Source organism: Dipodomys merriami, unplaced genomic scaffold (genome assembly GCF_024711535.1).
Source record: "Dipodomys merriami isolate MVZ:Mamm:240054 unplaced genomic scaffold, mDipMer1.0.p SCAF_1963, whole genome shotgun sequence".
Classification (NCBI taxonomy): Eukaryota; Metazoa; Chordata; class Mammalia; order Rodentia; family Heteromyidae; genus Dipodomys; species Dipodomys merriami.
Window position 1 is genome coordinate 52,486 of NW_027203341.1, and position 13,382 is coordinate 65,867.

General features: G+C 39.1%; 1 non-coding gene across 1 annotated transcript; it reads right to left on the reverse strand.

Moving 5' to 3' along the window:
• Nucleotides 1-12,736: 12,736 nt before the first annotated feature.
• LOC138831449 (U6 spliceosomal RNA) lies at nt 12,737-12,843 on the reverse strand. The gene has a single exon (XR_011373298.1). It is a non-coding gene; the product is annotated as a U6 spliceosomal RNA (small nuclear RNA).
• Between the last annotated feature and the right edge of the window lie 539 nt (nt 12,844-13,382).

The following is a 13,382-nucleotide window of genomic DNA, read 5'->3' on the forward strand; positions in this document are numbered from 1 at the left end:
CATAATCCCTTACCACTGGGACATCAAGTACTTGACCTTTCTTCCCTTTCTCTCATCTGTGATACAGAGGACATTGCATATACAATTAAACTTTCTAGGCCAGAGATTATTGCAGCCACTGAATTATCTTCTTGTAAAAGCAAGCATTTATGGTTATAGGGAGGGAGATAGAGTTACATTAGGAGAAAAAAAAGTAAAAATGGTCTAAATTACAGCAAGTCTGAGCTTTTTGCTCATGTCTGTTAGTTCAACAATGCCTACCCAATGCCTGTTGTGTTGGAGGCCCCACGTTAGATACAGAGGATACAATGATAGAGGAACCCAAACAAATGTGTGATTACATAGTTTTGTACATAATTCAGGCTGTCAAAGGATGAGCACAGGTCTAGGGACAGGGAATGCAACTAGGGAAAAGCATTTTGGAAAAGAATTGCTGAGCTCAGGGAAGGACTTTGAATAGGCTTAAACAAGCAAAGAGGAAGTTAGAGACATTTCAAATGGAGGGAGGTACACCTACAATGGGCCTGTGATAAATGGGAAGGAACAGGTTACTAAAAAGGGGATGATAATGGGTAGATTCTGAACACGAGGTATTCATGGTTTTATTGGCCTTAAGGTGGTAAGACCTAGTTGCTCTCTCAATATAGAAATTGTGGCTAAATTGAGCTGCAGAGTTGAGGGATAGCGCCCAGGCCTAGAGTTCAAGCCCCACAACCAGACCCAAAAAAAAGAAAGAAAGAAATTGTGGCTAAAGATTTGTAACCAGTAACGAACAGGAAGTCATGATTGGGGACTGCCTCACATCAGTCATGGGCATCTTGAGCAAATCTACAAGGAAGGTAACCAGTACAGTAGGAAGGAGTATCAGGAAGAAATTCTGGCAGAGAAAGGGAAAGAACTAAAAAAAAAAAAAAAAAAAGAAAGGGAAAGAACTTAAAGAGGGCCAGAGTTTGCAGAGCCTGAGTTTCAGTGGAGGGGCTTTGCTCTCCAAGTGGTAACTGGGGAGTGATCCAATAGAGACAGTAGAATGGGACTGAAGGAAAAGCAAAGCCACAGCATGAAGGGACCATTTCAAAATGTGGTTCACATACAAAAGAATAGATATGGAGGGACAATAAGTGAAAACAACTCTCTGTAGTATCATTCTTAAGTGTGTGTTCACAGGTTCCTTGTTTTCCCTTCTAGTTATCCCTGTACAATGTGTTGGTTATTGCTTGGTTTTTTTTTTTCACCTTGATAGCATACAATCTTCTGTGAAATATTTGATTTGTTTAACAATGTTTTGGAGTTTCATTCATGTGTTGTCACTTGTATTCACTGGTGTACCACAATAGTCTCTTTATGGCATACCATAATTATCTGCTTAACTTGGCGAGGCATATGGGTTGATTCTAGTTTAGAGGAATTAATTACAGACAGTGCTAATATTAGCATATTTCATAGTTTTTTGTTTTGTTTTGTTTTATTGGTTGTGGGGCTTGAACTCTGGGCTTGGGTGCTGTCCCTCAGCTCTTCAACTCAAGGCTAGCACTCTAACATGTGAGCCACAGTGCCACTTCTGGTTTTCTGGTGGTTTATTGGAGATAAGAGTCTCACAGCCTTTCCTGCCTGGCCTGGCTTTGAACCACAATTCTCAGATCTCAGCCTCCTGAGTAGGTAGGGTTATAGGTGTAAGCCACCAGCATTTGGCACTTCATAGTTCTTCTTTTTCTTCTTTTTCTTTTTTTGGTGGTCGTGGGGCATGAACTCTGGGCTTGGGCACTGTCCCTGTGATCTTCAGCTCAAGGGGAGCACTACCACTTGAGCCACAGTGCCACTTCTGGTTTTCTGATGATTTATTGGAGATAAGAGTCTAACGACTTTTCTGCCCAGGCTGGCTTTGAATTGCGATCTTCAGATCTCATCCTCCTCAGTATCTAGGATTATAGGCCTGAGCCACTGATGCCCGGCTACTTATAATTCTTCTTCTTCTTCTTTATTTTTTTTGTATGTCGTTCATAGGGCCTGAACTCTGGGTCTGGGTGCTGACACTCAGCTCTTCAGCTGTAGACTAGCACTCTACCACTTGAGTCTCAGCCCTACTTCCAGATTTTTCTGCTTATGTGGTGCTGAGGAATCGAACTGAGGGCCTCAAGCATGCAAGGCAAGCACTCTACCACTGAGCCACCTTCCCAGTTCCAACTTCATAATTCTTATGTGACAGACCCTCTGGAGGTTAGATGCCCCTTCAGAGAAAGTCCAAAGAACAAAGATGACAAAGAGTTACAAAAAGATCATGAATTATTTTCAAGTAGGTATTTAAAATAAAATAAAAAAGTGAGAAAATCCCATCTTCCCTTCCAATATATAGGCACAATTTTTTTTCAGGTACACAAAAAATCAGACACAAATTGAATGGACATTTCTAAAGTTTGGGCTCATTAGTATACAGGTTCATCTTCAACAGACATTTTTAAGCATTTTCAATGGTAGGAAGATTACAAGCTACTTGGCTACTTCTTTCATTTAGAAATTCTAAATTCTGTAGTCATTTAGTCAATTCTCCTAACTTAAAATATTATGTTTTCTAAAAACATCCTTCTAATAGAGAGATTCCACACAGTGGTCCAATTTCAATCCTTTGTAAATTACGCTTTTAAAAATTAAAGGTTGGGCTGGGAATGTGGCTTTGTGCTAGAGTGCTTGCCTAGCATCCAGGAAGCCTGCGATTTGATTCCTCATTACCACATATATAGAAAAAGCCAGAAATGGTGGTGTGGCTCAAGTGGTAGAGTGCTAGCCATGAGCAAAAGAAGCTGTGGGACAGTGCCCAGGTCCTGAGTTCAAGCCCCAGGACTGGCAAAAGTAAAAATTTTTTAAAAAATTAAAGGTTTCACCAGGTGCTAGATTACAGCTAATCAGATAGCTGAGATCCAAGCCAGTATGGGCAGGAAAGAATATAATAATTTTTTTTTTGGATCCGGTCATGGGGCCTGAACTCTGGGCCTGGGTGCTGTCCCTCAGCTCTTCAACTGAAGACTAGCGCTCTACCACTTGAGCCACAGTGCCACTCCCGGCTTTTTTCTTTTTGCTTATGTGGTGCTGAGGAATCGAACTCAGGGACTCATGCATGCAAGGCAAACGCTCTACCACTGAGCCACCTTCCCAGCCCAGAATATAATAATTTTTTTTATCTTCAATTAACCACATCTTTTCCCCCCACTCCCCAGAAACGCCAGAAGTGGAGATGTGGTTCAAGTAGTAGCCTCAAGCAAAAAAGCTGAGGGACAGCACTCAGGTCTTTAGCTCATGCTCCAGAACTGCCACCAAAAGAACAAATAAATGCTTCTATTCTTTTTAGTGATATATATTTACCATTTAAAAACAATATGTAGCTCCTAGTTCTTCAAGTACCTTGACACTGGTCTTTAGCCTGAAATTAGACATACTTTTCCAAAAATGAAGAGCTAACATTTAGTGAGATCACTGCCCCCAGTCACACAATATCAGTGATATCACAAGCAATGCTGTTTTTGTTGTTGTTATTGTTGTTTAAACCTAATAAAGAGGTCACATGACTATAGCATAACAATTTTTGATGTTCGAATTTATATTTTCATTTTCAAATGAATTGCTCGAAAATGTGATTTTCCTATTGTCCTTTAATGATGGATTATCTTTATTTTTTCCATATTTTATTATCAATTTATGGTACATGGTAGATTTATTTTGACATGTCCATATACTCATACAATGTGGGGGCTGGGAAGGTGGCTCAGTGGTAGATTGCTTGCGTTGCATGCATGAGGCCCTGGATTTGATTCCTCAGCACCACATAAGCAGAAAAAGCCAGATGTGGCGTTGTGGCACAAGAAGTAGAGAGCTAGCCTTGAGCTGAAGAGCTGAGGAACAGCGCCCAGGCCCAGAGTGCAGGCCCTATGACTGACAAAAACAAAACAAAATAAAACTCATGCAATGTACCTTGATCAAACTCACACCTTCTTTTCAACTCTCCCTCAACTCTGCTAGCGAGAGATTTGATTGAAGACTCAGGAGAAGGGCCCAGAGACAGAAGATTCATTACGAGAAAGAGATGAACAATAGGGTGGGCGTCTTGGGGTGCAGAAGATGTCTTGTGGAGCAAAAAGAATATTTATAGGTTCCACAAAACTGCAGAGCAATAGGGAAGTTTTCCTAACACCATTTTTCTTGGTTCAATTCTGGATTGAAAGCTCTTTCATAACTTTGCCCCATACACATAGTATTTTTTTGTTTTTGCTTTGCCAGTGACCACTGCTTCTATAGAGATATTTCCTGCCCAAGTTCGGGGAACACCTTATTTGGACATTTCCTGTTTGTCTGTTTCTTTGTAGTGTGAGCTGATGATGCTCAGTGAGGCACCAGGGGAAGTTGTCTCTGTGCTTTTTTCTGTTCTGATCTGTGCAAAGTAGCCTGTTCTCCTGGTGCTATCTGCAACTGAAGAGCAAAGATCTGGAGCCAAAGATCTTACTGTGGACATTATAGAAAAAATGTGAGTATCAATACACAATCCATGAAAACAGATAATTATAACTCATGCATCAAGGATGTATATGGCTAATTTCAGTTCAGATCTATAGTTATTTCTGCTTTTGTTTTTGTTATTTGGAAGGTTTTGTTTTGTTGAGACCATATCTCACTATGTAGCTGATGAATGTCCTGAACTTGTGACTCTCTTGCCTCAGCCTCTCAAGTGCTGAAATTACATGCCTGTGTCACCACCTTGTTCAGCTTATTTTTGTCTTTTTTTGTGCCATTTCTGGGTCTTGAACCTAGGGCCTGATTGCTGAACTTTATTACCTAAGGCTAGTGCTCTACTTGAGCCACAGCACCCCTTCCAGGTCTTTTGCTGGTTAATTGGAGATGAGAGTCAAGTTGGCATAGAACCCCAGTCCTCATATCTCAGTCTCCTGAGTATCTAGGATTACATGCATTAGTCACCAGTGCCTAGCCTTCTTATCTTTTTTTTTTTTGTGGGGGGAGGGAGGTGCCAGTACTTGAACTTAGGGCCTAGGCACTTTCCCTTAGCTTTTTTGCTCAAGATGAGGACTCTGACACTTGACATAGTTCCACTTCTGGCTTTTTGCTTGTTAGCTAGAGATAGAGTCTCATGGACTTTCCTGCCTGGGCTGCCTTCAAACTTTGATCCTCAGATCTTAGCCTGCTGAGTAGCTAGGATTACAGTTATGAGCCATTAGCACTAGTGTTTTTATTTAGAATTTGGTCCTTCTACTGCCTAGTCATTCTCTTTGCAATCATACAGCACTCTTAAATGATATTATTCCATGTCAGGGGAGTCTTCCATCTCTGTTAATCATCACCCAGAAAAGAAAGTATTGAGTCTTTAAAATCTATGACTTTTATAAGTCACTGAAAATATTGATACTTGTTTCCTGTAAATCAACCGAAAATTGTATGAAATCCAACAGATGGTGAGAAATTGACTGTTCACTTCTGCCAAATTTGGTCTCAGCAATTATGACAAAATGCTTAGAGTTCTGGATCAGGCCACTTAGGCCTTGGCTTTAGATCAGAACCCTTGATTCATGGACACATTGTAAACTAAAGGAAAGGGAAGGGTAAGAGCTGACTCATTTGGTCATTTTTTCTTATTTTTCCCTTTTCCTTCCCCCCTCCCTTTTCTTTTCCCCTTTTCCTTTTCCCTTACCCTCTCCCTTTCTCTTTCACTCCTTCACAGTACTGGTATTTGAATTCAGGGCTTTGTGTTTGCTAAGCATGTATAAGTCAGCCACACCCCTTTTTTTACTTAACTTATTTTTCAAATAGAGTATTACATTTATGTCTGTGCCAGCTTGGACGGCAATTTTCCTATTTGTACTTCCCAAATATCTGGAACTACAAATATATAATCATATGTTCAGATTTTTATTGGTTGAAATGTGGTTGCTCAAGATGAGTTCTCTGAAACTTCTTGTCTAGGCTGACCTTAAACTGGAGTCCTCCCAAGTAGCTAGGACTACAGGCAGCACCACTTCTTTTTAGATAAGTTTTCACTGTGTAGCCCATACTGGCCTTGAACTTGCTGTCTACCCAGACTGCGCTTGAATTCTCAGTTCTTCCTCAGCCTTCTGTGTGCTGGGATCAGATATAACTTAGAGTGATATCTCCACTTCATTGAAAAGCAACACAAAAAATCACCTTAAACTTAACTATCACTCATACCAACTACTGAAGTTTTCACTGCTTTTCCCTTTCAGAGGTAATTAGATTGACATTGTTCATTAGGATGATGCTTAATGTTCTTGTGATCTGCTGTTCCCTTCTCCCTGTTTTGGTAGTCAGCTTCTATAGCCCTCCCTAGCTTTGCCCTTGGTAATAATGTAGTAAATGATGTTTTTACCATATAAAATATTAACTACTTTATGTTTTGATAGATATGTGACAGTTTCTGGTAAGCATGAGAGTGATTTTGGAATCCCTTTTGTCACAGTATAGTGGAAAAAACATAGTAGAAAAACTGTGTAAGGCTGGGAAGGTGGCTCAGTGGTAGAGCACTTGCCTTGCATGCATGAGGCCATGGGTTCGATTACTCAGCACCACATAAGCAAAAAGAAAAAAATAGCCAGAAGTGGCGCTGTGTCTCAAGTGGTAGAGTGTTAGCCTTGAGCTGAAGAGCTGAGGGACAGAGCCCAGGCCCAGAGTTCAGGCCCCACGACCAGACTCCCCCCCCAAAAAAAAGAAAAACTGTGTAATTCAGTGTTTTCCATGGCAGCTCATGAACTGGTAAGGAGAAGTGGCTATTTTCAATAACCAGGAGGGGGCTGGTGGAAATACCAGCATGTGCAGTGAATACTGAGTACTTCCTTCATCTTCCTTTAGGTCATCTTTCTCCTAGACTTCTGTTCTTTGGACATTTCACAATGTACTCTCTTGAGAGAGTTCAGTACCTTAACAGAGCTGTTGAAGAAGCTCTACAATGACCCTGAAGGAGGACTGAGCAAGGTAACTTCAGTTGGCCCTGAACCTATTTTGCTTCCTCTCTTCAGAGAGATATGACTCTACCATATAAAACCTACTGGACTACAGATATATACAAATAAGTTGCCTCTAGAAGCTTTATTGGTATTTTTGCCAACAGGGATAGTAAATATCATCTTGATTTGTCATTAGCACAAGAAAGGAGGCCAAAAAGCTGTATATCCAATCATTTTATCCAATCATTTATCCAATCATTTTAGGTTATATTAAGTTACATAAAATCTATGTAAATAAAGGCTGAAACTTTTGTCTAGCCAGGTGCTTGTAGCTCATACCTGTAATACTAACTACTCAGGAGTTGAGATCTGAGGATTTCAATTTGAAGCCAGTGCAGGCAGGAAAGCCTGTGAGATTCTTATTTCCAAATAACCAGTTGGGGGGGAGGGGGGCTAATGAGGAGGGGTAGGCTTGAGCTGTGGCTGAAGTGGTGGAGTGCTAGTCTTGAATGAAAAAGCTCAGGGAGAGCACCAAGACCCTGAGTTCAAGCCCCATGGCAGGCACACACACACAAAAAATGAAGTCTAAAAAAGAAAATGTACATGGAAAGACAAATAAGAAGGTTTAGTATTTAAAAGAATTATCTCCCACACTTAATTTTTATTATATAAGATTTGTTCACAGTCTTTTTGAGTTTCATAACTGCCTGATGGTAATAGAAAGGGCATGTACATTTAGCAGATCTTTTTTATTTTCTCATTTTGTTTTTTGGTGTAAGACTGGAACTCAAACTTAGTACCTGTTGCTTTGGCTCATTGGGTAGTGCACTACCAACCAACTAATCCATGCCTCCAACCCTGATGTTTTTGTTGGTTGTGGGGCTTAAACTGAGCCTGGGCACTGTTCCTGAGCTTTTCAGCTCAAAGCCAGTGCTCTACCACTTGAGCCACAGCATCCAATCTTAATCGGTTTTTTTTGCCAGTATTGGGGCTTGAATTCTGAGCCAGGGCACTATCCCTTAGCTCCTTTTTCTCAAGACTAGCATTCTACCACTTGACCTATTTCTGGCTTTTAATTACAGATAAGACTTTCCTGACAAAGCTGACTTCAAACTGCAATCCTCAGATCTCAGTCTCCTGGGTAACTAGGATTAGAATCATGAGCTAAAAAGAAAACTTTATTTTTTAGAGGAAAAAAAGAGTGGTCTTAGACATGCCAAGGTCCTAAGTAAAAATGTGAGCTGTTTAAACTTTTAATTCAGTGTTTTTCTCCAGTGGAATTCATACTAATACTTATTTTTAAAAATAGTTGTGTCACTGCTAAAAGATAAAAGCATGAGTCCCTAAAGTATAATCCTAATGCACTTCTGCTGAGTGATAGATGTCTATTGATCTCTGCGTAGACAGGAAAATCAGATTAGCCTGTATAAAATTTCATCAGGGCTGTCAAAGCCTGTGATCTACAGCACTGATAGTTTATTTTGACAGTTGGTTGTGTAGTAATATCTGGAATTTTCTCTTACTCATTTGTCTGCCTAGCTGGATGTTGAGACCTGGCAGCAGGAACAGCCTGTGGTATTACATATATGGTCCAAGAAATCTGCCCATAACTATGAAAATAACTGCCATGAAGTATCTGTCTTTGTTAGCCCAAGGGCAACCTATTTTGAAGTGGAATTTGATGAGAGGTGTGAAACCGAAAAGCGCTAAGACTCACATGTTTTTTCTTCCAAGCAATAGTGGATCAAAAACAAGAGAAAGAATATAATAGAGATTATGCCTTCACAGGTATGATTATCTGGAATTTACAGACTCTAGAGGTGGGAAGACACACTGACACAAAGTTGGTACTTATAAGTGGCCTAAGGTAAGTCATATTCCCCAAACAAGGTAAATAAGTACTTCTGTAGCAATTCTTGTCCTTTTTCCAACTTTAGAGCAATAATGGTATGGTGTGTAGAAAGAGAAGGACTAGCTAGGCTCTGGTGGCTCATGGTCATATTGTTCAAAATCCTAGCTACTCAGCAGGTTGATATTTGAGGAATAGGATTTAAAGCTAGCCTAGGTAGACAAATCTAAGAGAGCCCTATCTCAACCAGCAAAAAGCCAGAGTGGAGACATGGCTTGAATGGTACAATGACAGCCATGAGCAAAATAGCTGAAAAATACTCAAAGCTCTAAGTACAAACCTTAATACTGGCACATTTCTAGAATGTAACCACACCCATATTTCTAAGGGTTGCTTTGATACTCTACTTGTAGAAAGGAACAGTTACACTAGAGATTATGTAGCCCACAAAAGCTAAAAATTTAACTATCTGGCTCTTCATAGGAAATTTGCTAATACCAATGTTGTCCAGAATAAATTAAAGAGCTGTTAATCTCTGAGTTCAGAAGGGCCAGTGGATCCAAGAGAAAGACTTAAACCATGGTGAAAGCTAGGAGCCCGGCTGACAGATCTGTTTAATATCTGGGCTGCAGCCTGCTTCAGACTGTTTACTTCTCTCTCCTATCAAGGGTCTTGGTTGAGAACAAAGAACTGAGCCAGTGATCACTGGTTGAGCAGATAGTCACTTGAGTTTTAGAAAGCTGAGCAGCAGTTTTCTACTAATTCTGCTTTCTAAATGTAGTTGTGAGTTTTGTGTTTTGGTATCATCTGTGTACATTTCTCTCTTAATCATTTTGAACTTATAGAAATGGAGACCGCTTTTAAGATTTTTTTGAGTCACAAAGAATATACTTAACTGCTGAGTTGTTGCCTCCTTCCATCTTGTTGACCACATGACTTTTTTTTCTCTCTAGAACGTGACGTTTAAGGATGGTGCTCTTTCATTCTGACAGCAGTAATAATGAATGGGGCTACAAATTCACCGTCACTGCCTATGGCCTGCCTGATGTTGCCGTGTCTTGTGGGTTAGACTTGCAACTCCTTGTTTCTCGACTAATGGTCCGCCTTGACTCCCAGTGCATGGCACTCAACTCTGTGCATCGTAAGTTCACAGTCTTGTCCCTTCCTTTTTCATTACAACTGTGTTGAAGAGCAAGGTAGGAACTCTTTCTCATAGGTGGTCTCCACATCACGAAAGAGCAAGGTATTAATAATGTTTCTTTTTAGTTTTCTTTAAACCAAATCAAAACAGTTTACCCACTGGGCACCATTGGGAAGTTTCTTGACTCAGGCTTTGGCCCTATCACAAAGTACGCTGTGGATGCCCTCTGTGGAGGACAATTGGGGAATTGCTGTTTATAGCAGCAGCATAGTCATTTTTAGAGATTTAAGTATACTCCAAGTAGATGGTAGAAATATAGTCATTTAATTGTTGTTTAAGTGAAATTTATGTGAACATAAATAGGTATGTGAATATATGTATTATCGTAAATTACATTAATCAACTTCGTATCATTTGTTCCAAGGGATAGATTCATAGAATAAATCTTTTGGAGTATTTTATATCTATATAATTTTTTAAACATTTTTCTGATTGTAAAATCAAATATCATTCATCCTAAATGGTCATTTTCTGTTAGGATTTTAAAAAGAGTTAGCTAAGGAAGAACAGCAGCATGTACGTGGTATTCAGGTAAGGAGTAGGTTTATTCATCATTCCAGCTGACACCAGACCATCTTGGTCCTCAACGTGGTGGGGAAAGGCCTGGGAAAGAGAGCTTGAAGAGCTGAGAAAGAGAGAGAAAAGAGCTAGAAAAGAGCTAGAAAAGAGCTAGAATAGAGAGCATCTGGGAAAGGTGGGAAAGAGAGAGCGAGGAAAGAGAAGAGACCTGGGAAAGAGAAGAGAAGGAAAGAGATGAGAAAGAGCTATAAAAGAGCAGAGAAAGGTCATCTGGGCCTGAGCTAGACCTTATCTAAATTATGGGCGGAGAAATTTGTGGCCACATCAAATTCAGATGTCACCTCAGCAGATGCAGATGTGACCTCTTCCATTTGTGCCAGTTGCCTAGATAACGCAAGTACTGGGTACAAAATTTGCTGCGAGGAGGGTGGAGTCTGCTTGCCATCTAGGAGCAGACCTTACACTTTCCAAAGCTTGTGTGTCTAATTTCCCTTAGTTTCTTTTTTAAAAAATTTTATTGTGAAAATACTGTACAGAGGAGTTAAAATTACATTGGCAAGGCAATTAGTACATTTCTTATCAAGCATTGCTGCTACCTCCTTTGTTTCCCCTTCCCATCCTTCTACCTTCCCTACCCTTCCAAAGTTGGAAAGTTCGTTTTTCAACATAAGGATTTGTCCAACTCTTGTTGTAATAGGTCCACCTATATCAGTATTTAAATGGTTTGTTTTTGCCCTTCCACTCCACAAATTATAACAACATCAAATACAATGAAAGCAGGGATTATACCGTGGGGGACAGACATACAAAGCAACAAAGAAATCATGTTATAAATATGTTAAATACAATTGCAAGAAAGAAAAAAAACATTTGACTACTTATCTTGGGGTTCATTTCATCTAGCATCAACTTATCTCACCTTTTCTTCTTGTCTCAGACATAAACTAGTAGTTCATAAACTGACAAATAAATGTAAGGAAGCCAACAAAAAAAATCAGTTCCTCTCATCTGATGATGCCTCTACAACAATGAGGAAAGAGTTCATCCTGCTAAGGAACTATGATAGGATATCAAAAAGAGAATTCATTCTTCTAGGTCTTCCCTATTTTTTCAATGTAACTTAAATGATGTAAAACACAATATACCGCTCATCAGTTTTGCACATTTTTATATGGACTTCACCTCAGTCTACAACATTCCTTCATTATTCTGTTCCTGATATTTTTACACTACCAAGACATAAGAACATTTTCATACAATTTTTATTATAAAAAAAAACTGTACAGAGGTGTCACATTTATGGGAGCAAATAATGAGTACATTTCTTAACAAGCATTGTTCCCTCTTCCCACCATCCCTTCCCTCCCACCTCCACAAATACGCTCCCCTCCCCCTTCCCCCTGACTAAATTGTAAAGTTCATTTTTCAACAGAGTGTCTTGTGCATCTCATTGTTACAATGAGTTAACCTGTATCCCTATTTAACCATTTTGTATTTCCCTTCCCCTCACCAAATTAGAGAAACATATACACAGGATGTAGGTGTACCAACTTCAAATACAATGAAAACAGGGGTTATAGCGTGGGGGAGGAACATATACAGAAAGAAAAAAAATCATATTGCACATCATAAGTACGTTAGAAACAATAACAAGAAAGAAAAAACATACTTGTGTCCCTGTCTTAGGGTTCATTTCCCTTAATATCATCTTATCTGCTCATATGCACATAGCTTTTGACTTATTCTGCTTATCTCAGACATATATTAGTTATTGAAAATAAGAGAAACCACGGGACCTATGTTTCTTTGGACTTGGCTTACTTCACTTAATAAATTTTTTTCCAAGACTTTCCAATTCCTAACAAATTGGGTGATACTATTCTTTCTGATGGAGGCATAGCATTCCATTGTTTATATACACCCACATTTTCTTGATCCATTCATCTACTGAGGGGCATCAGGGTTGGCTCTATATCAGCTATTGTAAATAATGCTGCAGTAAACATAGCTGTGCTGGTAGTTTTAGTATGGTCTTGTTTGTGATCATTCGGGTAAATGCCCATAAGTGGGATTGCTGGGTCATAGGAAAGCTTCATATGGAGTCTTTTGAAGAGCCTCCATACTGCTTTCCAAAGTGGTTGAACAAGTTTACACACACACCAAGAATGCAGTAGAGTTCCCTGTGGACAGATGCTCTCCATCATCTGTTGTTGCAAAAATATGGAACATTTCACTAATTTGCATGTCAACCTTGCTCAGGGGCCATGCTAATATTCTCTGTATTGTTCCAATTTTAGCGTATTTGCTGCCTAATTGAGCACAGAACATTTTTTATATATAAAGTGTAATTTATTTTCTTAAACTAGACAATTCAAAAAAAAGTAAGTTCAAAAGAATTCTTGTGAAATTTTAGAAGCATGTATTTCTTTTTTTTTTTTTTTTGTTAGCAATACAACAAACTGTTAGTACCATGCATTTCTTACATAAGCACACATTTAAGAATAAAGTCAAGACTGGCATGTCAAAAACAAAATAATTCCAGATATTTGTTGTTCAAGAGATGTGTAGGAGGAGGAATTCAATTGTTCTATACAAGGCACCTGTCATAATGAACACTGCAGCAAGTGTTAAGGTTGTTAAAAGTTTTAAATTTTAAATGTATTTAATTTTGGGAATTTGCATATATATGCCAAAATTAGGACTGTTTGGCAGGTCATAAACTTTTCTATAAAGTATTTAAGGTTTATGGTATTTTAGCGTATTTGCTGCCTAATTGAGCACAGAACATTTTTTATATATAAAGTGTAATTTATTTTCTTAAACTAGACAATTCAAAAAAAAGTAAGTTCAAAAGAATTCT